Source organism: Myotis lucifugus, unplaced genomic scaffold, assembly GCF_000147115.1.
Source record: "Myotis lucifugus unplaced genomic scaffold, Myoluc2.0 scaffold_169, whole genome shotgun sequence".
NCBI lineage: Eukaryota > Metazoa > Chordata > Mammalia > Chiroptera > Vespertilionidae > Myotis > Myotis lucifugus.
Genome location: NW_005871217.1, coordinates 45,819 through 73,533, shown reverse-complemented (window position 1 = coordinate 73,533; position 27,715 = coordinate 45,819). Strand labels below are relative to the sequence as shown.

Sequence of the window (27,715 nt, the reverse complement as noted above, 5' to 3'; positions counted from 1 at the left end):
AAAGGCAAAGTATTTTCAAAGAAAAGAACCTGGCAGCGTAGGAACAAAACTCGTCTTCAGAACAGATGGCAGGGGCAAGGGTTGGAGGGGTTGTGGCAGGGCAGGTAAGAGAGGATTTGACTTCAGAGAACAAGACGGTGGTAGTTTCCACTGACCAGACTTGTTCTACCATTTCCACGCTAAAGGTCACTTGAGTTTGGCGGACAAGGCCTGCATGAAACCCACTTGTTGTGTGTGTCTTCTCCCAACCTGGCTTGGCCCCACAGGGATGGCCAACTGCTCCCTTGATCCTGTTGGGAGGGGATGGGAGTTTACAAATCCCACTGAAATGATCCGTCACATATCCACTCCATTAGTTTTCCCTCCGGGTGTAAAGGAAATTCTTCACTTGGGAATGTAACAGTAGGAAGCTGTAACCCACCCACCATTCTTTTCATATTCTTTCTATAAATGCAGCTGGTAGATAAGCAGCATGTTTGTCCAAGAATCCTGGGAACTAACTTGAAAACATACAGAGTGTGTCCTTCAGTCATCCCAGTTCCCAGGGAACTGCTGACCTTCCGCCCCAGAGCCAGCATGATGAGGACCAGCATGACGCACACCAGACCATCACTTGACAGGTTTCAAGATGCTTATCGGCGTGTACCGTGCTGGCCGCCACGTACCACTTTGCAACCCCTGCCCTCGATGTCTTTGTTCTGCTTTCCTCTCTCTGCCTGTAAAATCCCTGCCTGCACTGATGGGGTCATGTGGCGATGGGCTTTGAGACAAGAGTCCCTGTTTTCCCAGGTGTCCCACACTCAATGGACCACTTTGCTTTTCACCAGCATTTGTCTCAGGAGTTTACCTGGCCGAGGTCAGGTAATATGACTTTAAGAATTGGGAATGACATAGAACAATGCTCATGTGCCAAGGGCCAAATATAAAAATAAAACACCATGTAGAAAACTCGCCCTAACTGGTTTGGCTTAGTGGATAGAGCTTTGGCCTGCGGACTGAAGGGTCCCAGGTTTGATTCCGGTCAAGGGCATGTACGTTGGTTGTGGGCACATCCCCAGTAGGGGGCATGCAGGGGCAGCTGATCAATGTTTCTCTCTCATTGATGTTTCTAACCCTATCTATCCCTCTCCCTTCCTCTCTGTAAAAAATCAATAAAAAACATACATAAAAAAGAAAACTCTTTGTATATTATAATCAAGTACTAGGAAAAGATGGGTTATGCATATTTAAAGAAAAAGGACTGGCCCTGACTGGTTTGGCTCAGTGGATAGAGCGTCGGCCTGCAGACCAAAGGGTCCCGGGTTAGATTCCGGTCAAGGGCATGTACCTTGGTTGCGGGCACATCCCCAGTAGGGGGTATGCAGGAGGCAGCTGATCGAAGTTTCTAGCTCATCGATGTTTCTAACTCTCTATCCCTCTCCCTTCCTCTCTGTAAAAAATCAATAAAATATATTTAAAAAAAGAAAGAAAGAAAGAAAGAAAAAGGACCGGAAAGTAAAACTTGAAAACATCTCCCAATGTTTACTGAGCCCGGCTAAGTGCTGGTACTCCTCCTGGTGCTGAGGGAAGAGTGCAGCCCACCCGCACTGCAGCCCCTGCTCTCACACACGGGCTCTGCTGCTTCTGGATCACAGGCCACTGCACCTCCAACTTCACATTTACAGACACTTCCAACAGTTTGCAAGATGTCTCCCTTATTTTTTCAGTAATGTAACTAACAATCTAAAAATGACTTTCCAAAAGGAATAACTGAGTTTAACAAGGGGAGGTTGAAGTCCTGATGCAAAAAAGAACCTTAGTGTATTTTAAATGCACCTTGTGTTTGATGAAAAATCTCTAAGAAATTGACCCCAAAACACTCTTTTATGGTTATTATTGGAGGATAGGAACGTGGATTAAATAACTTTATTATATTTTATCCCTCCCCCATCCAATTTTCTACAGTGAGGTTTGAGTGGCTGCCATCATTGAATTATCTATAGTAATAAAAGCATAATATGCAAATTGATTGAACAAAGGAACAGCAGAACGAATGCTTGGATGACCCTCTGCGGGCAATTGATGGGGGGACTCTGCCATCCATCGCCCCAAAGAGGGAGGCCCAGGCCACCTGGCTGGCAGCCACAAAGGGAGGCCATGGCCACCAGGAGGCGGCTGGAGGCACCGTCCTGGATGGGCGGGGCCTCCCTCTGTGTAGCAATGGATCTGGGGCACCAGATCCGCCCCACAGAGGGAGGCCCAGGCCAGCCAAGCCATCACACCCCACGCCTGTCACCCAGAGGGAGGCTACAGGTGGCGGGGGAGTGGAGGGCAGCACTGCACAGATGACAAGCAGTGGCAGCGGCGGGGGCGGGGCCAGCTGCTGGCAGCCTGGGGAAGGAAAGCCCAGATAGGCCCTGATTGCTGGCCAGGCCTAGGGACCCTACCGGAGGAATCCTGGATTGCAAGAGGGTTTCCCAGGATTGCAAGAGGCAGGACTGAGGGACAACCCCTCCCCCGACCCCCTGCAGGAATTTCGTGCACAGGGCCTCTAGTGTATGCATTAAGGCCCATAAAACCCAAAACGAGTTGGGGAAAGCCGATGACGATCCGCCCCAGAGAAGCAGAAATAAATGTTGCTAAACAACCCAGGCAGCAGTTTAGAAGAACAGGCGATTTGAAAGGCAAAGTGTTCCAGTCTGCAGATTAGAAGTTTCACCTGTGAAGCCCCTGAAGGAGCAATTTAGTGAAGGTGGTTGCTAAGGCAGCGAAGCTGCTGGGACTGAGAAAGTATCTACTAATTCTGGAAAAGACACAAGTATGTTTTTTCAGACACAAAGGGCGGGAGAGAGGAGGCCTGGCGTGGAAAACGATGCACCACTGCCCTCTACTGTCCAGAGAAACTGAAGGCTGCAAACTGCAGGTAACATCAGTCTACTGAGCAGATATGCCCAGCCAGGTCTGATCTCCCCAGGGTGCTTATGTCAAAGGGGAAGGGGAGGGGCTTCAGTACCTGCTCAAAAGGTCCAGCAAGACTACTTACCTAGTAGCTCTGGGATTCACCATAACAGGGGCTTGAAGTCCAGGCAATTCGGAAAGTTGCTAACAGGACAAGGTGCTGCATCCCGATTGGCGGCTTCTGGGCACACGTGCAGGAGTCCAGTGAGGTCGCTGCCAGTCGCAAGCAAGTCAAACTCGTGGCCTTGTGGGTTTCGTCCTAGATCAGGACAAAGAATGGGAGCAGGCGTGAGGACGGGGTCTTTTTGTAGACCCAGTGCTCCCTGAAACCCCTGATCATCCGCCCTCACTTAACGCATCTCCTCTGAGGTTCATGCCAGCTCTGGAACATTGCCTTGTGTCAGTGTCCTCAGGTCCTCAGGGCTGTCTGCTCCCTATGTCTTGGGGTGTTGTCTTGTTTTGGGGGTGGTAAATAACATACCGAAAAGCCAACAGCCCTCTGCTTCTAATTCCCATGTGCTGATTCCTTGGAAGCCACGAATAGGCTCTGTAGATCCCCTTTGGGTTTCCTCTCCCTTCCTGCTCGGAGACAGTTCAGGAGAGGAGTGATGGTAAGTGCAGGAGCAGAGTCCCTGAGCAGGCGGAGGACCTGGGATCCTGAGCACGCGTGAGGGCTGCCTGCAGGCGGGAGCAGGTATGCTCAGGCGCAGCAGAGACTGTCAGGGCAGAGACCCGCTCGGTTGGATCTGGGACCTGCGAGAAGTCCCCCTCATTGCTTCTGTCTTCCCCATTGAAATGGAAGAGGGTGCTGGTGAGTGAGGTAGTGATGGAGGTTGGAGCAGGGTGACAGTGAGAGGCAACTGTCTCCTGGTGATGCACATAAGATGAACAATTCAGTGAGGTTTGTGTTTTTGTCATCAATGCTCAGGTGCTCACATACAGGCAGGGACACAGCAGGAGAGTGTGGAGGGGGGAGAAAGGAGCAAGAGAGCTATATTAGATGGGGAGTTTATAGGCTGGAGTAGGCTGAGTAAGGAGGGGCCTGTGGAAGTGAGGAAGGTTGTGGGTTCCTAGCTGTAGGCCCGCATGACATTGAAGGTTATTTAAGCAGAGAGATTAGAAGGAGGGAGCTGGTTGAGCCTTGCACAGTGGTTGAGCCTTGCACACTGTTGACAGAGGGGAATGCTAGAAGCGGACATCATGGATGGGCAGGTGGTTTCCTTTGGTTCAAGGCATGATCCTGTGTATGGCGATGCTCAGGTGATCACATGGAAAATAACCCTGAGGTGAGAGTCTCCATGGTGGTTGACCTAGTTAGGCTCCTGGGCCCTGATATTATCAGGAGGTTTCTCAAGAATGAGTTCTGAGATCAGGTAGGTGGTAGTTCCAAAGGACCAGCCTGTACAAAGGCTAGGGCAGGCACAGGGTGAGCAGGGAATTGGCACAGACCATTAAGTGAGGTGGCTTGGGCAGTCAAGTCACAGGACCTGGACATCACAGGCCCTGTCCATCAGCTGAAAGTTTGCAACAGGGGAAACACCTAGCTGAGAGAGGCTCAGAGACTTCTACTGCCCTCTCTTTCCCCCCAAAGGCAGGCCTAGAACCTCCAATGGAAATGCAGCCCTGGATCCTCTGGGGTGGGCTCTGGGACCAGCCACTTCATTCTAAATTCCTCAGTTCTGAGGGTGGGACTATGGAAGAGGTGGTGCTGGTGTTGTTTTACAAGCGTCCCTTGGGCTAATCTCTGCTGTTTCTGACCATAACTGTCATCAGGTATGTTTTTTGAGACATCCTCTGTCCTGTTATTTTGGAAATCTAGGGGAAAATGGGAATTTTCTTGCAAGAATCATGTCTCTGAGTTTCTCTGGTCAGCAGGTGGCAGCATGGAGCCACAAAATCCTCTCTCCCCCTCCTTTTGTGTTTGGAAAAAATGTTGGGAGCCATTTCTGGAAGAATTGCTCAATTGTTTCTGCACCGGAGCTGGCTGGTTCCTTCCTGGGGCTGAACTGTTCCATTCTTGGCAGTCCTAGTGAAAATGAGGTGCCTCGGTTCCTCAGCCTCATGTATTTCTGATTCTCTGAATGGTCTTCCCATTGGCTTTGAACCAGTATATATTTTTTCAGTTAGCCCTAAGCACGCAAACCGCAATGTAGAATATTTGGAAGACTGATAACGTATAATAAAGTAATCTAAACCCCAGTTTTATCACCCGCTGATGACCATTAATAATGTGTAATCCATTTCTTTAGAGGTCTTCCCATCCATAAAGGTGCATTGCACACAGAAGGAGATTCTTATTACATTGTGATTACAACATATTGTATTAAACTCAGGTTTTTCGTGTGAGTTAGCTGTTCTAAAAATAATTTGTAAGGACTTGAATAATTTTTATTCCTTTTTCTTCTTAGTAGTCTATATAGTCTTAAAGAGTGAAAATGTGATATTTGATAATGGAGATAAAAAGCAGAAATAAACCGTGACTCCTATCTCAAAGAGAAACACCCTACTGTTACCTTCCTAAGGATGGGAGCTATCTTTTTGGCTTTGTTTTTGCTTAACATTGTATTTTCAACGTAGGAAATCCACTTGTTTTGTCTGTCCTCCAGCATCCTAACTTTATTATCCCCATGGTAAGGGCCAACTGCTCTCTGCTTCTGTCCAGTGGGAATTGGGATTTACAGAACCCACTGAAATTTACCATTTAGTCACTCCATTATTTTCCCCTCAGGCCCTAAGGGAAATTGGTCTGATTTTAGCCATTTAAGAAGACAGAGAAAAGACAAAGGAAGAGTAATCACCAACATCCCAAGCACTTTCAACATGTTTTGCATATCACTTTCATTTTTACAGTAATTGTGAAGTTTTTATGGTTGATAGTATGCCACTCCTGTATTTTCTTGAAATTCAACTTTGCTGATACTGAGCCAAATGTTTTGTCCACTACTCCTACACGGTTTTAGAAATATAAACAATAATGGTATGAAAACTTTTTGAATAAACACACACCCACATTTTAGACAATTTGCCTTGCACAGGATCCTACAAGTTGCTACATATTGCTACATTCCTTTACCCAGGAATGTAAGTCAGAAAATCTGATGTTAAGAAATGCTAATGACTTGAGAAATGCTGATCCACAAAGAGCCAAATTTAAAAAAAAGCAAACATGTAGAAAACGGTTTGTACATTATAATAATTGAGGACTAGCAAAAGATGGGTCTTAGATATATAAAAAGAAAAACGATCACAAAAGTAAAATTTGAAAACATCTCTCAGTATTTCCTGAGCCCTGCTAAGTGCTGGTACTCCTCCTGGTGCTGAGGGAAGAGTGCAGCCCACCGGCACTGCAGCCCCTGCTCTCGCACAGAGACTGTGCTGCTTCTGGATCACAGGCCACTGCACCTTCAACTTGACATTTACAGACACTTCCAACAGTTTGCAAGATGCCTCCCTTATTTTTTCAGTAATATAACTAACAATCTAAAAATGACTTTCCAAAAGGAATAACTGAGTTTAAAAAGAGAAGTCCTGATGCAAAAATGACCCTTAGTATATTTAAAATGAACCTGGTGTTTGGTGCAAAATCTCTAAGAAATTGATCACAAAATATTCCTAATGGTCAATATTGGGTGATGGGGCTGTCTTTTGAATGACTTTGTTTCCTAGTGAGGTTTGAGTGACTGTCATTATTGAGCACTGTATTGAAAAGGCCCAGAAAACCCCAAACAGTTGGGGAAAGCCGGTGACTCTGGCCTTCAGAGTAGGTGACTGCAAGTTGCTAAGTAACCGAGGTGGACTTTGGAAGAATCGTCCATTTGGAAAGCAAGTGGTTTTGATCACAGAGGAAACCGCTCACTGGCCACTGCAGGAACCACTGTGCCCAGGAGCTGCAGGAAGAGTGTGCTGGCCGCCCTGCAAAGGGCGGTTAAGACTTTTCCCTGCTCTCTGCTGCCGTGTTTTTTTCAAGCCCGAAAGGCGGGGCGGAGGGAGGCTGGCCCGCGCACGGCCCTCCACTGCCCTCTGCTGGTCGGAGTCACCGGGGCCCAGATCTCGGAGGGAAACCCGTGTTTCCCGCGGAGCTGCTGGTGGAGCCAGAGGGACCGGGGCCGAGGAAGGCTGACTGGGTGGAGAGGAGGGTCCCGTAACGGAGGGAACGGGGACAAACTCAGGGAAGTGGCCCTCGGAACCCCCAACAGGGTCACAGGCGGGACAGGCGCACAGGAATGACGTATGACGTACAGAAGGGCGGTTCTGCGCCCTCATTGGCGGGTTCTGGGCATGCGCCTTGGTGCGCAGTGAGGTTTCCGCCGGCTTCTCTGCCAGCATCTGCTGGAGGTTTAGTCTGGATCCTGCTGCAAAGATCAGCTGCGGGTTTGGACAGGAGTTTTTCAGATTCCTGTGGCCCGGCGGCCCTAGTCGCTGCTCTGCCCCACCAGCAGGACGGGTACCGCCCCTGGTCGTCACCCTACGGCCTCTCCCCAGCTTGTGGACACACTGGTCTCCTGTCACTCTCTCGGTCCTCTCAGACCTCACTCCGCAGAACCCTCCTGGGACTCAGGGTACGGGTGCCCAGCACAGACAACTCGGAGCCCCTCTGCAGTCCAGAAGGTTCTCCCGCTACCCAGCCGAGCACCCCCTGCCAAGGTCATGCCCTGGGTATCGGGAGCTCGGGGCCCTCCATGACGTCCTTCTCTAGCCTTCCCCTCTCTTGTCGCTTCAACACCTTCCCTGGATGTCTAGCTTCCTCCCTTCTAATGCACCTGCTTAGACAGCCTTGAACCCCTCTGGTGCCTCCAGTGTAGAGCCCACAGCCTCCCCCGCCTTCCACCAGGCCTCTTCTCTACAGCCTACCCCGGGGTATATAATCTGCTCCAAAACAACTCTCTTGCTCCTTTCACCACCTTCCTACTCTCCTGTTGTGCCCCCATAGGGACACAGCCTGCTTGTGCCTGAGCACCTGCGCTTTGATGAGACTACCTCACTCACTAGCAATCCTACTTCATCCCACTGACCTCCCCTACTATTGCCTGCAGCACACAGAAGCAATGAGGTCGAGCTCCTCAATGCTTCCCAAACTCAATGGACCTGTTTTTTCTGTGACTCTGCTTCCCCTGAGCATACCTGCTCCTGAGTGCAGCCAGCCCTCACCTGTGCTCGGGATCCCATGCCTCCCACCTGCTCTTATGAGCCGTCTCCTAAAGTATCACCTGCTCTTTGTACATTGGACCATCCCACAACAAATGGGGGAAAGCCAACCTCCATCCCACATGTCATTTTGCAGCTACTGGCACGTTGATGTATTAATTCCAAAGCCAAACCTCTTCAACTCCTCCTGAGACCATTTGCCCCTCCATCCCCTTCAATATGACTTACTTTGCCTATCACTCCACTGCAACTGGTCTACTCAAAGCCAACACTAATGTTCACGTTTTCTGAGCCACAATCACTTTTCTATGCTCATCTTAGGAAACAATCGGTCAGTCATATTGGTCACATGTGACCATTGCATTCTTTATCACTCTGCTGCATTTAATATTTTTGAGGGGAGGGGTGATGTGCCCACGGTGCTCATATTGTTTGTGACAAGGTACACATTGCACAGTTGCCCCACTGACCTGGATAGAGCCTGTGAAATCTTCATCAACATGAAAGACAAGCCCCAGAAGAGAGTGTCCGTTGCAGTCACAGGAGTACGGCCCACAGAAGCAGAGATGGGGAAGTAACACAGCTCAGACAAGGGAGGTGAGTCAAGACGTGCAGAGAGGCTCCAAGTAAATGGGCCTTGAAGGTGTTATGCTCAGAGAAATAAGTCAGAGAAAGACAACTACCATAGGAGTGCACTCACATATGGATTCAAAAGCACAACATAAATGAAAAAGCAAAACAGAAACAGACTCATAGACACAGAGAACAAGATGGATGGTTGCCAAGGAGAGGGGGTGGGGACTGGGTGAATAGAGGGAAGGGACCGAGAATTACAAAGTGGTCGTTACAACAGTCGTGGGGCTATAATGTACAGCATAGGGATTATAGTTAATAATCCTATATAATAAAGAGCTAATATGCTAATTAGACTGAACAGCAGAACAACTGGGAATGACTGGTCACTATGACACACACTGACCACCAGGGGGCAGACGCTCAATGCAGGAGCTGCCCTCTGGTGGTCAGGGGCGCTCTCACATGGGAGGAGCTCTGCTCAGCCACAAGCCAGGCTGATGGCTGCCAGTACAGAGGTGGTGGTGGGAGCCTCTCCTGCCTCCTCAGCAGCGCTAAGGATGTCCGACTGCAGCTTAGGCCTGCTCCCTGCTAGCAAGTGGACATCCCCTGAGGGCTCCCGGGCTGCCAGAGGGATGTCTGACTACCAGTTTAGGCCCAATCCCCCGGGGAGCAGGCCTAAGCCAGAAGGTGGTCATCCCCCGAGGGGTCCCAGAATGTGAGAGGGCACAGGCCAAGCTGAGGGACCCACCCGGGTGCACAAATTTTTGTGCATCAGGCCTACAGTGTTGTAATAAGTGTGTATGGTGCCAGGAAGGTACTGGGACTATCGGGAGAACACTTTGTAAAGTATATGACTGTCTTACCGCTATGCGGTACACCTGCAACTAATACAAAGTCATAGGGAATGTAAACTGTCATTAAAAATAAACTTTAAAGAGGTGTCCTTTCCACAGAGACCACCTGGGGCACTGTGAGCCATAGAGGTGTCATAGGTCCCGTTCCCGCATCATCACACAGACTCACAAGCCACACGTGCTCCTCCCCAATGGGAAAGACCTGGAGATGTGGGGTAGAGATCTGAGAGTGAGCCTTCTCACTGAGGTCACTGAGCATTTGTACACATGGACCACGCCCATGTTGCATCTTAGCTCGGTTAGCAGATTAGCAGCAAAAGCAGGGGCCTCGTCTCCCCTCACGAATATTCCCATTCAGAGGCGGGCACTGCTGCTGAAGATCAGCACAGTCGGGCAGAAGGCATCAGCCCAAGTGCCGGTGCAGTCAGAGGAGCCCCTGTGAATCTGGGATGTCGGCACACCTTCCCCACAGGCGCTCCTGTGCCCGCCTTCCAGTCTGTCCCTGTGAGAGGCGACCTGGGGGTCCTTGCCTCCCCTGCCTTTAACCAGGACAGCGTGTAGCCTGCCATGAACGGACCCTAAAACAGATCACAGCGAGCGGAGAGGCCCAGACAGACTCACCGAGAGGAGGAGCTGACGAGGGTGTCACTGAGGGCAGCAGGGCCTCCTCCAGGCCGTCCTCGCCTCCACAGGCCATGCTGGGCTCCTTCTCTTGTAACAGCACGGGCCATCACTGCAAGGCCAGCGTCCTGGAGCTGGGCTGCAGAAAAAGGTTTCCAGAGCCAGGAAAGGAAGCCTGGGGAAGGTGCAGAAAGTCAGTATTCTTACTAGGAGAATGTGGGGAGCCAATATAGGGTTAAGCCTCGGACTGACCTGTCGGCAAAGGCACAAACAAGTCCCAGCTTAGAGGGCACAGTCCTCTTAGCATATTTAGGCTTGACCTTATAATGCTCCCTAGATCTTACCTGGGACGCTAATGGGCTGAGGGAAGTGCAGCAAGAAGAGGAACAAAAACAAGTGAAACTCACAAGAACAGTGTAAACAAGTGAAACTCACAAGAACTGTGTAACTATGGAAACCACTACCTTGTTTACCACTGACTATAAAATAAAGGCTCAGTTTGCCTCCGGATCTTTCTCTGTGGCCTCAGCCAGGCACAGGAAGATAGAGAGTTCTGACCGCTGTCTCCGTGTAAAACATTCTTCGCCTACTCCGTCCACACCTTTGGGAACCCCTGGACCTCCGGGGCTGGACCCCGGCAGGAGAAGGCGCTGCTTTCCTCCTTATTTCTTTGGAAGGTGAATCATGCCAGTGTCCTCTCTGAGCTGAGATGCCTGAGTAAATATCACAAGAGCTGCTGACACACCCAGAGCATCTCCCAGGATGTCTTGCCCAGCCCGCTGTCCTTGGACAATCTCTTCTTCAAGGGGGACCCGGCCCTTGTGTCCTACACATCCCGGCCCTGAGCACAGCACAGCCTTTTGTCCGGGGGGAGCAGCCATCAAACCCTCCTAGTGATGGGCAGGTCTCAGGTCTCCACTTCTGGGCAATTCAGGTACCCTGGCCACTGGAGTGTGTTTTCCACGCAGGAGAGCCCATCGAATAATGCAAAACTATCAACTCAATGTCAGAAATAGTGTCCACTGTACAGGACACCTGGGGGTCCCTGTACATGGGATCATGTGACTTAGGAAGCATTTACATCCCCTTTCCCTCATTGGGTTCTTGCAGCTCTGAAAACAGTACCCTTTAACCCCTTCTTCTTAAGGGGACAGGAAGGGTTGGAGGCCCTGGAGTCTCTCAAGGGGAAACCAGGGACTTGTCCCCCAGAAGCCACTGGGATCCTGTTGTCTCAACCTGGTGACTGAAAGGGTCAATCTGTAGGAAGGGCTTGGTTCTTCCATTTTCCATCATGGTCCGCCTCAGCCCCGTTCCTCATCGTTTGCTGTCTCAGCTCTGGTCCTACCCTCCCCCACCCCCACACAGGGGTGAAGACTTTGGGAAAACACGGACTCCTGCACAAAGACCTTGAGTGGTTAGAGTGCCCGGCTGTGCCCAGGTAGCAGCGGCAGAAATCTCAGGGACTGGACCCTGCTCCTTCACCCCAGACACAGGCTCACAGTTGTCTCATGGCGGCCTGAGACCTGTGGCCCTCAGTAAGATGCTGAAGTTGAGTCCTGTTTCTCCCTGCCCTTCTAACAACCCACCGTGCCCTTTGTGGGGATCTGTGGGGAGTGGATGCCCACCTCCACAGGGACCAGAACCAGAAGCTAGCTCCGCTCTACTGCCCCATGGCCCGGCCCCGCTGTTCCTCATCTCAGGGACCCCAGAGCACGGCCTCATCACCAGCAGGTGTGAGTGACCGAGGCCAGTCTCATCCACAGGCTTAGCCTTACAGGTGCTTTAAATCCATCCGCGTCCAGGGCCCAGACAAGGCAAACCTCTCCTAGCTCTCCTGGCTTCCTGGGCTTCTACGGTCCTGCAAGGAGAAGTGTCTGCAGAGACATTTTGTCTGAACTTGGTGGCCATTCAAGTGCCCGTGACTCCAGCTCCTGCTGTCACCCCAACTCCAAGCCCTTGCACCCACTGCCCTCATACAGGACTGCTGTCTGGTCCTCCAGTACAACCTACCTTCCCTCTTATGCCACCTTTGCCCAAATGTCCAATTCTTTCCCCCTTTCTGAGTTAACTCAATCTTTTTCTCCCTGATACCACCGATTGCGGCCTTTGACTTGGAAGCTGCTGTAACTCCCCACACGTAGCTGCAATGGGTCGCAGACGTAAGAACGGGAGCGGGAGTGAGGATGGTGTCTTTCTGCAGACCCAGGGCTGCATGAAAGCCCTGCTGTGCACTCCTCCCCTTCAAGCATCCCCCCTGAGCTCATCCAATGTCTCCTTGACTCTGGCATCCACGCCACGGCCTCAGGACGCTCAGGGTTCCTGGTCCCTGCGTCCTGTGATTTTGCCCCTTGTTATGGGGACACACCCTCAAAGGGCACACCCTGCGTGCACCCACCTCTGCTTCCAATGCCCATGTCTGGGTTCCTTGGATGCCAAGCTTCTTGGGAGTGTAGACTCCAGTAGCCTGTTTGTTTGGTCACCTCTCCATCCTCCTCCGTGTCCCCCATCCAGGGAATGTTCCCTTGCGAACTTCTCCAAAGAGCTCCATGTTGGCAAACAAAGTACCCAATGCTGCCTTGCACACAGTCAACACTTTCCATTCCCACAACACCCTCCTTTCTCTTCATCTCTCCCACCTGATTTGTTCTCATCTGTATCCCCTTGTGTGCTGACGGCTTGCTGCATCACCAGGTCTACCTAAGCCAGTGGTCGGCAAACTGCGGCTCGCGAGCCACATGCGGCTCTTTGGCCCCTTGATTGTGGCTCTTCCACAAAATACCGACTTCTGTGCATGGGCCACGAAGTTTCAATCGCACTGTACGTGTGCGCCCGCACGTGGTATTTTGTGGAAGAGCCACACTCAAGGGGCCAAAGAGCTGCATGTGGATCGCGAGCTGCGGTTTCCTGACTACTGACCTAAGCAATCTCAGCTGGACCACAGAGACCCCTCAGGTTGAGACCTGTGGGCACCTCCCCTCAGATGTCACACAAGCCCTGCAATTCTACAGGGGACCTGAAACCTATGTGCCCTGTGTCATGGGCGGGCTCTGCCATCTCCCCATGTCCTTAAACCAAAATCCTAGGAATGCCACTAGGTGTGACCTCCACTACCCCATGCCTCCCCTGGCCCTGCTCTGGAAAAGGCTAAACCATGATCTTCATGTTCCCACGGATGTTGGTAAATACCCCTGTGAGGGCTTCCTCTTCCCAGTCACTGATGGCACCTATGTCCTGGTTTGGCTGGGCCCCTACAGGAAGTCCAGGGAGAACCTGCACCCTGTAATAGTCCCGACCCACTGAGATGCTCACCTTCTTCAGGAACTCCACAGATGCTGTTTGAACTGCAGGGATCAGGCCATAGCAGCAGTGCCCATCGTGGCTGGAGGAGAATGTTTGCTGTGTCCATGGCTGTGCACGAAACAAGGGTTGGCTCACTTTTCGTTTTCATCATAAACATCCTGGCCTATGCGGTCTGTCCCGGAGAGCGTGCATGAACGTGAAAACATATGATCATAAAAAGTGAAAATGGCCCTGATCCGTTTGGCTCAGTGGATAGAGCGTCAGCCTGCAGACTGAAGGGTCCCGGGTTCGATTCCGGTCAAGGGCATGTACCTTGGTTGCGGGCACATCCCCAATAGGAGGTGTGCAAGAGGCAGCTGATCGATGTTTCTAACTCTCTATCCCTCTCCCTTCCTCTCTGTAAAAAATCAATAATATATATATATATATGTATATTTTTTTTTTTTTAAAGTGAAAATGCCCCTGAGCGAATGTCCCGGAGAAGCCTGACAGCTGGTCCTTCGCATGGACGGGTAAAATCTCAGCTCGCTGTACTTCCCACAGAACTCCTGTGTTCTGCCCATGATGGCCTCTGTACACGGTCTCACAAACTTTTAAAGTAGCTAAGCACAGGGATGGCTGTTTCCACGGCAGCAATCCAGGCTCTCACGGGAGAAGGACTCAATGAGGCTCCTGCAGGGGCCACATCCAGACCTACTGACTCACCTCTGGGCGGGGGCAGGGGGTGCCCAGGACCTGCTCTTTTAAAGAGGCTCCGGGGCAGTGCAGGCACCCTGTGGTGGGGAATCCTAAGCACTCCAGTGCCTCACCTGTGCTGCTTTCAAATACAATCCTGGACTTAGAGCCAGGTTTGCTGATCCGCTGTGATGTGTCTTGCCTTTTGAGAGCTGTCTATGGCATCCTTCCTTTTCCCTATACTCACACTCAGAACAATTGCTGGGACTGAGGAGTGTGTTTATGCCACACCTGCCCTTGGCTGCCTGACACCAGGCAGGCGGAGAGGAGGGAGAAGGCCTGGCTGCTGGGAAGGCAGCTGCATTCTGTCGTCTTGGTTACGGCTCTGCTGCGCATCCCCACTGGGTCCCGAGCTGGGGAGGGCTCTCTGTGACGGGGACAACACCCCTCCCCACTCTGTGTGCCTTCCTGTGATTAGAGGCTGAGGCTGAGGGCCCAGCTTGGTTGCCAGGGAAACTGCAGCTGGGTCTGTGGGAGGCGTGAAGAACAGGCAACCCCGAAGTGGAATTGCAGACGCGGGGTGGATTATGGGAGCCGGCCCTGGGCGGTGGAATTGTGAGTCGACCATTATGTCCACCTGAAGGGCGCCTGCGCAGGAACACTCAGGGACACACAGGCAGACAGGCGCCTGCACACTCACCAGCTCTCCTCCTGGCCCCGGCACAGTGCCTCCCTCTGGTGGAGCATCGAGGACACAGAACACAGAAGAGGCAGGGGAGTCCTTGGTGTCATGAAAGCCTCCACGGCTGGGGCATTCGCAGTGCATTTCGCAATTACCTGTACCGAGGTGTAACGTGCAGTTAGTGTGCACAGCAGGGACTTGTAGGAAATTTAAAGGGTTCTGCGACCGTCACCACACCCCAGTTTCAGAACCTTTCTATCGCCCCAAAGAGACCCTGTGTTGCTGTTCGCAGTCCATCTCCACGACTACCTCCGGGCCCAGGCCAGCTGCCAGCTAATCTCTGTCTCTAGATGGACCATTTCTGGCATTTGGAAAACACTGCGTCACGTGTTACACTACCCCCACTCTCTCCCAATACAGTGGGGCCTTGACTTACGAGTTTAATTCGTTCCGTGACAGAGCTCCTAAATCAAATTACTCATATGTCAAATCTTAAAGTGAACGAGTGAGACACGTGATGCTGGGCTGATGTTGTGGCGTTCACTGTGACGTTCGCTGCGTCAACTAGCGGTGGGGTATCTGAAGCTGGCTCGTAACCCGAATTTTAGCTCGCAACTCAAAGCAAAAAATCGGCCGAGAGACGGCTCATATCTTGAAAATCTCGTTAGTCGGGACACTTGTAAGTCAAGGCCCCACTGTATTTCCCTGCCTCCTGGCGCCTCTGATGTCTGGCCTGGAACTTGACACGCTGGATGTGTGTGCACATCATTGGATTCTGGCCCCTAGTCTGTAACTGGTGACCGTATGCCGTCTCACAGGTGGCCCCATGTCTCCTGCTGTACCCCACACGTGGGCGTGAGGACAAGGCCTTTAGGTGGGTTGATAGGGGGTGTCCGCTGACTTCCCCTGGCCCCTTCTCTGTGCGCCCTCATGTAGAGAGGTGGGCCGGTAGCACCACCCTCAGCAAGCCGCATGCCACCTCACCCAACCCTGGTCCTTCTCACCCAGCTCTTCTTCTGCCCCCCAAGCCTCACAGGGGCCCACGAGGCGCTCCCCACCGCATGTATGGGTGTCAGATCCCTCTCCCTGAGAAAAGGCTCGTTGCCCAGGGCAGCAACTGGCTCTGCCATTCCTCCCCCTCCCCCTGCCAACAGCCTGCTAGCATGCAGGGGCAAGGGAAGGGGAGACGATGGAAGCCGTCACCAGGGCACACGGTGGATTGTGGTTGGCAGGACTGACCTGATGTGGCTGCCGGAGTGAGGCCATCCCCGTCTGACCTCTGCCAGTGGGCACGGTCCCCGCCTTCTCTGTAGTCTGCGCGCCCACCTCACATCTGGGACAGGAATCTTGCTCCAGGATGGACTGTGGGAAAGAGGAAGTCAGCTGACATGTGGAAGCATGGAGCATACGGTGCGACACCTAGTAAGGAACCCATGACAGCGAAATGCCACCTTCCCCTGCTCACCCCCGCCCCCCATGACCAGGCTGAAGTCAGGCCCTTGTGCTTCAAGAGGGACACGCCCTGCCTCACTGACCTCCTCCCCGGGGCTGTGAGACCAGCTTGTTGGGCTCCAGGGAGCTCCCACGGTCTCTGCTGAGGTCACAGCTTCAGAATCTAATAAACGCACCTGTTCTCAAGCCACTTCTGTCTGCAGACTCGGACGTATTTGCGGCAACACAGCTCTGGGCCCACCTGAAAGCACAGGGAGAGAATGCAGAATTCATTTTCTCTCCAGTCAAACACGGTCACTTCCTCGTTAGACAGGATCAGGTTCGGGGTGGGGGAGATGTTTAATCACTGGTGCCTCCTGAAATGAAATGCATTCTGCCCCAATCCCGACCTTTAGTAACTCAATGATGTGCTGCCTCTGCTGCAGCAGGCAGGAAACTGCTGTTCCCGCTCACCTCCCGGGACACCAGGCAACAAGGCCTGGCCCTGCAGCCTGAGGCCAGGGGCACCAGCACCACCCGCAGGGCCCTCCTGTGGGCACGCCCTCTGCTCCAGCTCTCCCTGCCCTGCAGGACGCTGTTCCTTTGCCTCTGCCCAGAGGATCGCAGGCTGGTCCTGCTGCAGGGCCGCCAACAGTGCCGTGCGTGTTCTCTGGGCCCCCCCCGCCTCTCCATCCCAATTTGCTCCTCTTGATAAACTGGGATCGGCTGCTCGGGGACTGGAATGTGGTGGTCGCAGATCTGACAGAGAACAGGCCACAATGGGTGAGGAAATCTCAATTCTAAACTTAGTTTCCTTTAATTCGTATCTTTATTGGGTGCCAGGAGGAAGTTAGCCATCAGAAACTCCTCCTAGGGCAGCGGTTCTCAACCTGAGGGTCGCGACACCTTTTTGGGTCGAACAACCCTTTCACAGGGGTCGCCTAAGACCATCGGAAAACACATAAATAATTACATATTGTTTTTGTGATTAATCACTATGTTTTAATTCTGTTCAATTTGTAACAATGAAATTGGGGGTCACCACTACATGAGGAACTGTATTACAGGGTCGCGGCATTAGAAGGTTGAGAACCACTGTCCTAGGGGAGTGCGACTCAGTGGTAGGGAGCAGTGAACATCTGCCTGCATTGGGGTCCTATTCATAATGGCTTACGCAAAGACCACAATGGTGCACCCCCACGTTCCCATTCCACATCCCCTTTCCACATGTTCTTGTTTTTAAAATGTGTCTTTATCGTTGAAAGTATTACAGAAGGCCCCCTTTTTTCCCCATGGACGCCCCTCCTCACTCCTGCCCCTCCCCAGGCCTTCACCCCACTATTGTCTGTGTCCATGGTTTATGCATATTTTCATATTAGTTCTTTGATTGATCTCTTCCCCCCCCTTCCCTCTGAGGATCCTCAGTCTGTTCCGTGCTTCCATGTCTCTGGATCTATTTTGTTTGTCACTTTATCCTGTTCATTAGATGCCACATATGAGTGAGATCCTGTGATATCCGTCTTTCTCTGACTGACTTATTTCACTCACATAATGCTCTCCAGGTCCCTCCATGCTGTCTCAAAGGGTAAGAGACCCTTCTTTTATACTACTGCGTAGTATTCCACGGTGTAAATGTACCACAGCTTTTTTATCCATTTATCTGCTGGTGGGCTCTTGGGCTGTTTCCAGATCTTAGCTATGGTAAATTGTGCTGCTGTGAACACAGGGGTACATATATTCTTTCTGATTGGTGTTTCAGGCTTCTTAGCATATATTTGTAGAAGAGGACCACTGGGTCCAATGGCAGTTCCATTTTCAATTTTTTGAGGAAACTCCACACTCTTTTCTGCAGAGCTTGTACCAGGGTTCCTGTTTCTCCACATCCTCACCAGCACTTGTCGTTTGTTGATTTACTGCTGGTAGCCAATTTGGCAGGTGTGAGGTGGTATCTCATTGTCGTTTTAATTGGCATCTCTCTGCTGATTAGTGACGCTGAGCATTTTTTCATATGTCTCTCGGCCATTTCTATGTTCTTTTTGGAGAAGTGTCTATTTAGGTGCTCTTCCCATTTTGTGGTTGGATTGTTTTGTCTTCCTTTTGTGGAATCGTATGAGAACTTGATATATTTTGGAAATTAGCCCTTTATCAGATGTATCATTGGCAAGTATGTTCTCCCATACATGTGTTCCCATTTGATTTGGATCCTGGTTTCTTTTGCTGTGCAGAAGCTTTTTATTTAGACGCAGTCCCACTTGTTTATTTTTTCCCATGTTTCCCTTGCCCTAGGGGTTGTATCAGTGAAAATATTGCTAAGTGAAGTGTCTGATAGGATTGCTGCCATTGCTTTCTTCTAGGATTTTTATGGTTTCACGACTACACGGAAGTCATTTATCCATTTTGAGTTTATTCTTGTGTCAGTGTAAGTTGGTGGTCTAGTTGTTTTTTTGCATGTGCCTGTCCATTTTCCCATCCCCATTTACTGAAGAGAGATGCGTGAAACCAACCTCATGTTAGCACACGTGCAGGGGAGCACTCACTGGGCTGCTGACCAGAGGCAGTCAATGCAGTGGCACAGAAGCACATGGGCATCGCAGGGCATTCGCACTGCAGAGGCTTTCTGTCCAAGGAGAGCAGCGCAGGGAGGAGACAGAGACCGGGTGTGAAAGTGACTGCATGCATCACGGAGCCATGACACAGGAGCTGAGGACCACTGCTGCGCAGCCTCCCGGCCTCAGAGCGCCGCAGGGCGGTCCCATTCCCCGCAGAAAAGGCCAGGCCCTTCCTGGGCTCCGGGCACGCTCATGCCGGAAGCGTTTTCAGTCAAACTGGTTGACTTAATCCTCCGACTATTGCTTACTGTTTGGCCCCAAAAGGAACCCCCGCCCAGCATCCGTCAGGTGAGGTGTGATGGTCAGTTGTCCTTCAACCACCTTTGAGGAGCCTCTGGAACATGCTTTTGCTGTCCTGCCGCCCCTCCAGTTCGAGCTTGTCCTGTCCGTGCTGCTGTCGGAGCGGCCCTTCTGAGGGAAGGCCGGGTCGACTGGGACCCAGGCTGCGCCTCAAGCCCACAAGGCCCTGTAGGAGGCTTTCCCAGGAGGGAGGAAGTGGGACCCCCTTCCTCTCCGCAGGCATCCCACCCACATGCGGCCCGTGGCTGTGGCAGTACCGACATTCACACCTAAATCGGTTCTGATCTCTCCCACCTGAGGAGGAGACTCCGGCTTCCCTCTGACCGGATAAGGGGCCGCGGGATCAACGTGTCTCCGTCTCAGGTGTCCCAGAAATGCTTTTTCCTCTGAGGGGTCGCTGACCTTCCCAGGGCCTCTCTTGCAGGGTTTCCTCACCTCTGTGCCGCTGCTGGAGCAGCCCCCGGTAGAGGGGCAGGGCAGGTGGTGCCAGGACTGGGGTTCCCTTCACCGAGGCCCCATGGGCAGTTCTGGGAGGGAAGGAGGAGAGGCTGCCTTGATTTCCCGGGAAGACTCTTCTGAGGCCATCGGGGAAGATGCAGAAATCAACGCTGAGCTGCGTCCTGGGGTGGATCCATGAAGGCCTAGTCCCTGCTCAAAGCTCCTGGCGGCCATTGGGTCTGGACAGGAAGGTGAAGAAGGTTCTCAAAGAGCCTGATGAACCCAGACTGCAACACGGTGGTGAAAGAAGAAGGAAAGTCCAGCACCATTCATCCTCACTTTCCTGTCCCTGTTTCCAAGCTGCACAACGGGGAGTGTAAGGAGCCCTACCTCCTGGATCCTTCTGCGTGTTAAACGGGGTAATACACCTTGAGACCTCAAACACTGATGGCTTACATGCAGGTTTTGGAAAAGCGGTGCATTAATGCACCCAGAGATGACATGGGATGCAAAATGACCGGCCATGGTAACACCCTGCTGACTTTTTGCAAACTGTTCCCACCACAATTTTAACAGCAATCAACGTGTGACTAACAGGTGTTCTCCTAAGCACTCCTAGACTTCCAAAATGTAGACCAGTGATTCCCAAAGTGGGCGCTACTGCCCCCCGGTGGGCGCTGCAGCGATCCAGGGGGGTGGTGATGGTCACAGGTGCATTTGGGGGCGATGAGTAACTGCTATTAAAATTGAAAAAAAAATTAATTTCCAGGGGCTGAGTAATATTTTTTCTGGAAAGGGGGCGGTAGGCCAAATAAGTTTGGGAACCACTGATGTAGACCTTTACTCAGTTCTAAGCATTTGCACCATGCTGACACACACTGGTATTTTTAAAAATATGCTTTTATTGGTTTCAGAGGAAGGGAGTGGGGGAGAGAGAGAAACACCAATGAGAGAAAATCATGGATCAGCTGCCTCCTGCATGCCCCCCACCCCACTGGGGATCGAGCCCACAAGGCAGGCATGTGCCCTGACAGGGTCGTGACCTCCTGGTTCATAGTTCGATGCTCAACTCTTGAGGTATGCCGGCCAGGTCTGACACACCCTTTTAATGTTAACCTTCATCCTAATTGGTTGTTCCTATAGTCAGTAGGTTGCTCAAGACTATGGAAATAAAAATTTACGTTGGTATAAATTTATTGTAGTAAAAATGAGAACAGAAATTAATGAAATTTCTAAAAAAAATAGAGAAACCCAATTCCATCAGAACTGGTTCTTTGCAGATGAGAGAGAAACGAGTTACCAGTAGGAGGAGTGAAAGGGGTGGTTTTCCTACAAACCCAGGAAATAGGAAAGGGCAATATGGTATCTCTACATCCAACTCTACATATACAAATGCAGCAACTTACAACAAGAGGCTCAATTACGCAAAAACCATCAACTACGAAAACTCTCCCGGTGAAAGAGTGCACAGTCCAACATCTTTTATAGAAATCTAAGCAGAGTTAAAGTCCTTTGGAAAAGAATCCAGAGAGTAAATACCAGACACAAACAACGCCTACTCTTCAAATTGCACATCATTCTGAATAGTGTGAAGCAATCTCTCGCCATCCAACTCCACAGCCCACCCCAAGGAGAAGCATCCTTTGTCCAGTGTATCCATGCTGTATGCACTGCCACCGCCCACAGGTCACTTAGGAACCCTCTCAGTTATCAGCTGGACTGTTGAGGGAGCCCATGGCTTGTGTTGAAGTCACTGTTATGTCACTGCTAACGAGCGTCTCCATCGCACTAACGGAAAAGCAGGCACAGACACGTTAACAGACTTGCTCAGCGTCACCCAGCCGTACGTGTGGAGTCACGGGCCTGGAGGCCTTGCGGGAAACTCACTGTGTTGTGGGTTTGTTGCATCAAGGCTAAGATCCAATGGCCACTGCAAAGGATTTCAATGTACAGCTCACATGGAACACGGACTGATTTTGGAGCATGGGACTGCACAGTGAATAGGCAGCTGGCTGCAACGGAAATCCTTTAGGTGGGAGCTTGACAGGAGTGGGACCAGGACACTTTGTGGAAATGACGCTCTGAGAGCCGCCTCAGTCCAGCCGACAGCACGGCAGCCTGTGGCCGGGATGTGCTGCCTTGGGTCTGTGCATCGGAGAAGGCCAGACGGTGGTCACTTCTACTTCCTCACATGGACAGGGCAGCCTGGCAGCAGGAAACAAGACCGCTGCCCTGTCCCACTAGTTCCCAGACCAGTTGTCCACGTGGGTGGGAACCCAGGAACTGAAAAATGCGCCCCCTGTGAACCACGCTGTGGGAATCCCACTTGGTGTGGCCACCACAGTGCCCTAGGAACGGTGACTTTAATCTCTGCCAGGAAACTCTCGGGAACATTATTAAATCCTTTGGTAGCCAGCCGGTCTCTAATGTACTGACTCTTTCCGGTGAGACACACGGCTGAGGAGACCAACCGGAAACCTCAGAGGCAGAGAACATAATGAACACGAGAGCCAAGGGCAGGGCAGGGGACCCTTGAGACGACCTCACAACCCCACTGGCCTTCCTCCCTGAAGGGTGCACTTTATCTCCAATCCATTCTCTTCACGGCCGGTGGGTGGAGGTAGGCACAGGAGATGACATTTTAGACGCCATAATGGCACAGGCTTTTCTCCAGGACCATGCGAGACCCATGAAGTGAGATTATGGGACCCATTATCCCCACTCTCTCAGCCTCTGGTCCTTTCCTGGACCCAACTCCATTCCCGCAAGTCTAGAGCAACTGGCACGTGGGCAAATGTCTTCCCTTCAACTATGAGACACGGACCCTGACCTGAGGAGATCTCTCTCCCTCTCCTGCTTTCAGCTGTCCTTTCCCTGATCTCAGCTGCGGTCCCAAACCAGACAGCTTTCTCCAGCAGCTCAGGGACCCAGCCTGGTCCCTTCCCATGGTGGCCTAGCCCGGAGAGGGCTTGTTCTCACAGAGAAGGCCCCGTTCCAGGAGCCCAGAGCCACGACTCGTACAGAGCCACCCTGGGCATCCATGGACGTGGTACACACACACACACACACACACACACACACACACACACACGGCCTTATCCGACCATAAAATAGAGGAAAATCCTGCTTTTTGCAACTACAGGTGGACTTGACGGGATTATGCTGAGTGAAATAACTTAGAGAAAGACAAATACTGGATGTTCTTGCATATGTGGACACTCAAAAACCAAACTCATAGAAATATAGATTAGAATGGTGGTTGTCAGGGCATGGGGGAAATGTTGAGCAAATTTCCAAATTCCAGCTATGAGATAAGTCATGGGGATCTGATGTACCCCGCGATGACTCTAAGGAGCAACGCTGTGTTCTTTACTGAAAGTAGCTGAGAGAGTGGATCTTAAATGTTATCGTCACACACACAAAATGGTAATTATGTGAGGGGATGGAGATGCTAACACACCTTACTGTGGCCATCACCTCATGATGTAAATGTGTATCAGACCATCCCGCTGTACACTCTAAACGTACATGTTACACGTTGATATGTCAAAGCTGAAAAACATTGTCCCCCTCCCCCCGTCAAGTGGGCATCCCTTCCAGCCATGTTCTGTGCCCTCTGACAGCTCCCATCATTCCCTGAACTGACTCTTAGTACTGACACCACAAGTTGAGCCGGATTCTGTCCTCCTCGCCCTCCCGCAGCGCTGGCGCCAATCCTTTAGTGGAGGATCGTACTTAGAAGCCAGGACCCGGGGGCTAGGTGTACTAGTGCCATTGCAATGTGGCTGGAACCAGCAGTATTGGAATATACGCATGTACACAATCGCACACACACAAACATATGCATCTGTGTCACCCTTCCCACGCATTCTCGTGTACACATACTGAAACCGTGAGTTCACATGGAGGCCTCTGACTTCAGCATACCACCTCCGAGGTTGTTCTGGTTTGCCTCTTGCCCCATTGGGAAGTCCCCTTTCTCGAGCGAGAGTCCTGGCTCCCATCGCCCTGTCCATTTCCCGAGCTAATGGGTCCCAATGTATGTAAGCCAGCCCTTCCCCACAGAGAGCCCTCCTCACGCACGGTGCTGAAGCCTCCCCTGCTCTTCCCGCCTCAACCCCTCAGCACTGCATCCCTGAGCCAGCTAGCCTTCCAGCACCCAACCCTGGGACATCCTCCTGGCTGCCTGGGGCTCTCTCACCCCTGCAGCCTGTCCCCCAGTGTGGACGCCTCCTCCCCGTGCTGGGGTCTGACCCCCAACTTGCTCCCTTGCTCTGCCGCACCTGATATGGTAGCTGCAGGACAGAACTGCTCTGGCACAAAAGGGAAGGGACGCGAGACAAAGGGGAGGGAAGCTGAAAAGGTGAGCACATTTAGGACCATCAGTTAATTCAGGTGAATCGGGCCCAAGCCTGGCAATACTACGAGGCCCCTGTCTTTTTTCTCACTGGTCTCCAGCTTCCCTTTCCTGCCCCTCTCCTCTGCCCAGGTCCTCTCTCATTCATAACATCCTCCCCTCCATCCAGCAGGAAATGTCATTCTGGGCGTGATTCCTGCACTCCCATTTGCATCGGCCGCTTGGCTGCCCTTCAGAGTGGACGGTGTCCTCCCTGAAGCTCCGACGCTCAAGCCCTCTGCCTCTCATGATGGAGTTGAAAGTTTCACTCCTCTTTTAGCCATTTCGGGTGTGAGCAGGAGGGCAGGCTCACAAGCTACTTCCTGGAGCCTCAGGTCCTTCGTCTGGAAGATGAGCATGACCCCAACCCCCTCACAGGCCGGAGGAGAACAGAGATCGCAATAGCAGTCACCTCTCATGAGCGCTGTGTCAAACCCAGCGAGGAGGCACTTTACCAGGGTCACGGGACTCCTCGACCCCCAGGAACACGCCGCGTGCATTTCCCCCTCAGCACTGTTGCACTTGCTGTTCCTTGTGCCGGCATGCTTTTCCCGAAGGCCGTCTACGGCTCTCCCTCACTTCCTCCCAGTCTCTGCTCCATCAGCACCTTTCCAGGGAGACCTTCCCCGACCACCCGGAATACAATACTCTCCCCCCTCACCTGGCCTCATCTTGCTCCTTAACACTGCTCACTCTCCCCGATGTTACAGATTTACCGACAACGCCATGAAATCAGAGACTTGGCCAATTATTGCCCCGTCGTACCCCCGACTCCTGGAACACATAGCCGGTGTTCAGAAGACGGACTGCGACCCGGGCTCTTGACACACATTGTTGGGATGGACAGTACCCTCTGGTATGGGCAGCGGCCTCATTGTATTGATTATGATCCATATGGAGGCTCGAGGAGACAAGTGACTCGCCCAAGGACACGCGACCAGGACTTGGGGCTCCAGGCTTCGCGATCATACCTGCCAGGTGCCAACACCCTCAGTTCCTGGACGGAGACCTCACAAACCGAAAAGAACAAAGACTTAACCAGAGCCACAGACTCCGATATCGAGGGACACCAAATACAGCTCACTGAACACAACCAGGACAGATTCCAAAAACCTGTCCAAGAGCTCACAACTGGAGCCACAGACTCCCCAGCAGAGCAGAGACCATGCCCACTGACACAATCCGCCCCGAAGGACCAAAGTCCTCAGCCCAGGACTCTAAAGTGCCCACCCTGCGTGTCCTAGAACAGACTCCCAAGCAGCAGACACCCCCCCCCCCCACTTAATTCAAGGACCGCGCAAACAGAAGGACAGAAGTTCAAATAACGCAGACACCTTACGCCAGGACCTTACGCCAGTGTCCCAGACAGACCAGAGAACCTGCACCGGACACAGACCCCCAACAGCTCAGAGCCTGGATGCCTGAAGATGAAGCCTGCTCACCCACAGCCAGTTCAGCGACATCACAACCTGGACCAGAATCCCAAACTGCTGGAGGCCTCACACCCTGGGTGGCGGACACCCGCTCCGAGGTCTCCCACCCGGGACACAAATGCCGCAGGCGCAGGAGGTGCACACCCGGGTGCGCAGGCACACAAGGCCCAGGAGACGCTGAGACCAGGGCACACAGTCCACCCCAACATCCCACTAGCTCACAGCCCCCGAGGCTCGGAGAGCACCGGCACCAGCAGCACCCGGGGAGTCACCGCAGCGAGGCCGGCCCGGAAGGCCCGACACCTGCTTCCCAGGCCGACGCACCCAACCTGCGCCGAGGCCCTCCCCGTCCTCAGGTGCTGGCCTCTGCGGACCGAAGCTGCGGGGCCCAGCGCGCCGCACCGGGCGGGCGACGGAGGGACGGGAGCCGAGGCCGCGGGGCTCACGTGGAGACAGCCGTCACCTGCTCGCCGGCCTCGGACCCCGACCACAGGCCAGTGGCACCGATCCTCGCCGCTGACCCGGCGCCACGTAGGCCGAGTTCGGACCGTCCCTCGGTGGGCGAGCGGTCCGACTCGGAGCAACAGCCGACATCTGAGAGGACACGCCACGCGCACACGCCTCACCCTCAGCTCCGGCGCGGCCGCCACCTCGCGGCCCAGACCGAGGGCCAGGGGACCCGGCAGCGGGGACGGAGGCCCAGGCCCGGGGTCCAGCGGCAGCCGGTGTGCGCCCTGGAAGGGCTTCCAGCCTCCGCCTCCGGAGGCCAATCGGCGCCCAGCACGGCCCCGGCCCCGCCCCCACAGCTGGGAAGCAGTCTCTGAGCCAATCGCCAGCCGGGCTGGACGTGACGTGTGCAGAGCCCGGGGGTGGAGCTGGAGGCGAGAAAAGGCGGGGCGCAGCCTCAGACCAGGTGGCTCCGGAGTGGCCTGTCCTACCTTCCAGCCTCGCGGGGGTAGCTCCCGGGAAAAGACTCCCCTCTCGCGCGCCCCTCGGTGGTGGGAACCGGGAAAGCGCGTCGTTGCAGATGAGGCTCGCGAGCCACACGCGGCTCTTTGGCCCCTTGAGTGTGGCTCTTCCCAAGCCTTAGGAGTACCCTAATTAAGTTAATAACAATGTACCTACCTATATAGTTTAAGTCTAAAAAATTTGGCTCTCAAAAGAAATTTCAATGCTGTACTGTTGATATTTGGCTCTGTTGCCCAATGAGTTTGCCGACCACTGCATGGACCACTCCAAGCTGGGCCGTCAGGAGGAGAACCCCACAGCCCGCTGCGGGCTGGGGCCCTTGAAGAACCTTCCTGAACTGAAGTTTGCCTCCGCAGTGGCCAGCAGGATAACAGGGGCGGGACCAGCGTTTCCGTGAGCTGGGCACTGAGAGGGCCTGTGCCTGCCTGGGTCATGCAGAATAGATGGGGGGGGGGTTGCAGCCAAAGTCCCCCCAGGGGCAGGAGGGCTAGAGCGCCTGCCTGGGGCCAGAGGCCTGGTGTGGGGCAGGCCTCGTCCTTAACTGTCAGTAGTAGGTGAGACGGACAGCAGGACAGCAGGACAGCAGGATGTTTGGTTGTGTTAGGGAAGGGGCCATCTCCCAGGGCCCCCAAGGACACAGTATCAGTGAGGCAGGACACAGGCTTTGTCACCATCTTGTCACCCCTGAGCATGTTCCCTAGGAGGATCCTGGGCCTGTCTAGCTATGCCTCTTGCCACACCTTTGCATTTATTTATTCATTCTCTCATTCATTTGTTCACCAAAGGAGAGGCCCAGGCTCAGTCAAGGGCAGAAAGCATGTGTTTGAGCAGAAAGAGTGGCCACCCCGGAGATGCAGATCTAGGTAGCGACCCAAACTGCACCCTGAAAAGAACAAAGAAAGTCGGTGTTTACAAAGCAAACCCCACAAAGTGTAATTCTTTCATGCAAATGAACCCTAGCTGGCTAGGTTAGCAGGGGTTGCTCAGTCACACTATGCACAGGAAGAGGGCACAAACTACAGGAAGGAGGCCCAGCCCATGTGTGTTCTTACAGCAGTTGTTCAGCATCGGGGTAGCACCTTCATAGCAGCTCTGAGAACTGAGGCACAGGGTGTGCATGGGCCCCGCCTCCCTATTAGGCTCCGACTCTATTTTAAGTGACTTTCTTAGCAATGCTCATTCCGTGTCATTTATTTTCCATCTTCACATTCATTCTCGCCAGCTTCTGTCAGGCACTATAATGGGAGTTAGGAAGAGAGCCGTGTGGAAAAGAGAAAGAACCTGGCCTCCCACCCCGGGAGCTGACATTCTATTGGGACAGAGAGCACAAAAATGCCAGCAATTTGTCA

The 27,715-nt window shown here is 52.7% G+C and overlaps 1 long non-coding RNA gene across 4 annotated transcripts; it reads right to left on the bottom strand.

The window, feature by feature from the left end:
* Positions 1 to 137: 137 nt before the first annotated feature.
* On the bottom strand, positions 138 to 26,304 carry LOC106698374. Of its 4 annotated transcripts, none has more exons than XR_001349696.2 (8): positions 26,024 to 26,304; positions 16,419 to 16,483; positions 16,030 to 16,152; positions 14,809 to 14,945; positions 13,443 to 13,541; positions 10,134 to 10,308; positions 3,023 to 3,196; positions 138 to 290 (listed from the first exon to the last, which is right to left on the bottom strand). It is a non-coding gene; the product is annotated as an uncharacterized LOC106698374 (long non-coding RNA). The 4 variants fall into 4 exon arrangements; XR_002831056.1 differs by lacking the exon at positions 26,024 to 26,304 and adding an exon at positions 19,566 to 19,744; XR_002831055.1 differs by lacking the exon at positions 138 to 290 and adding an exon at positions 2,437 to 2,782.
* Positions 26,305 to 27,715: the final 1,411 nt, after the last annotated feature.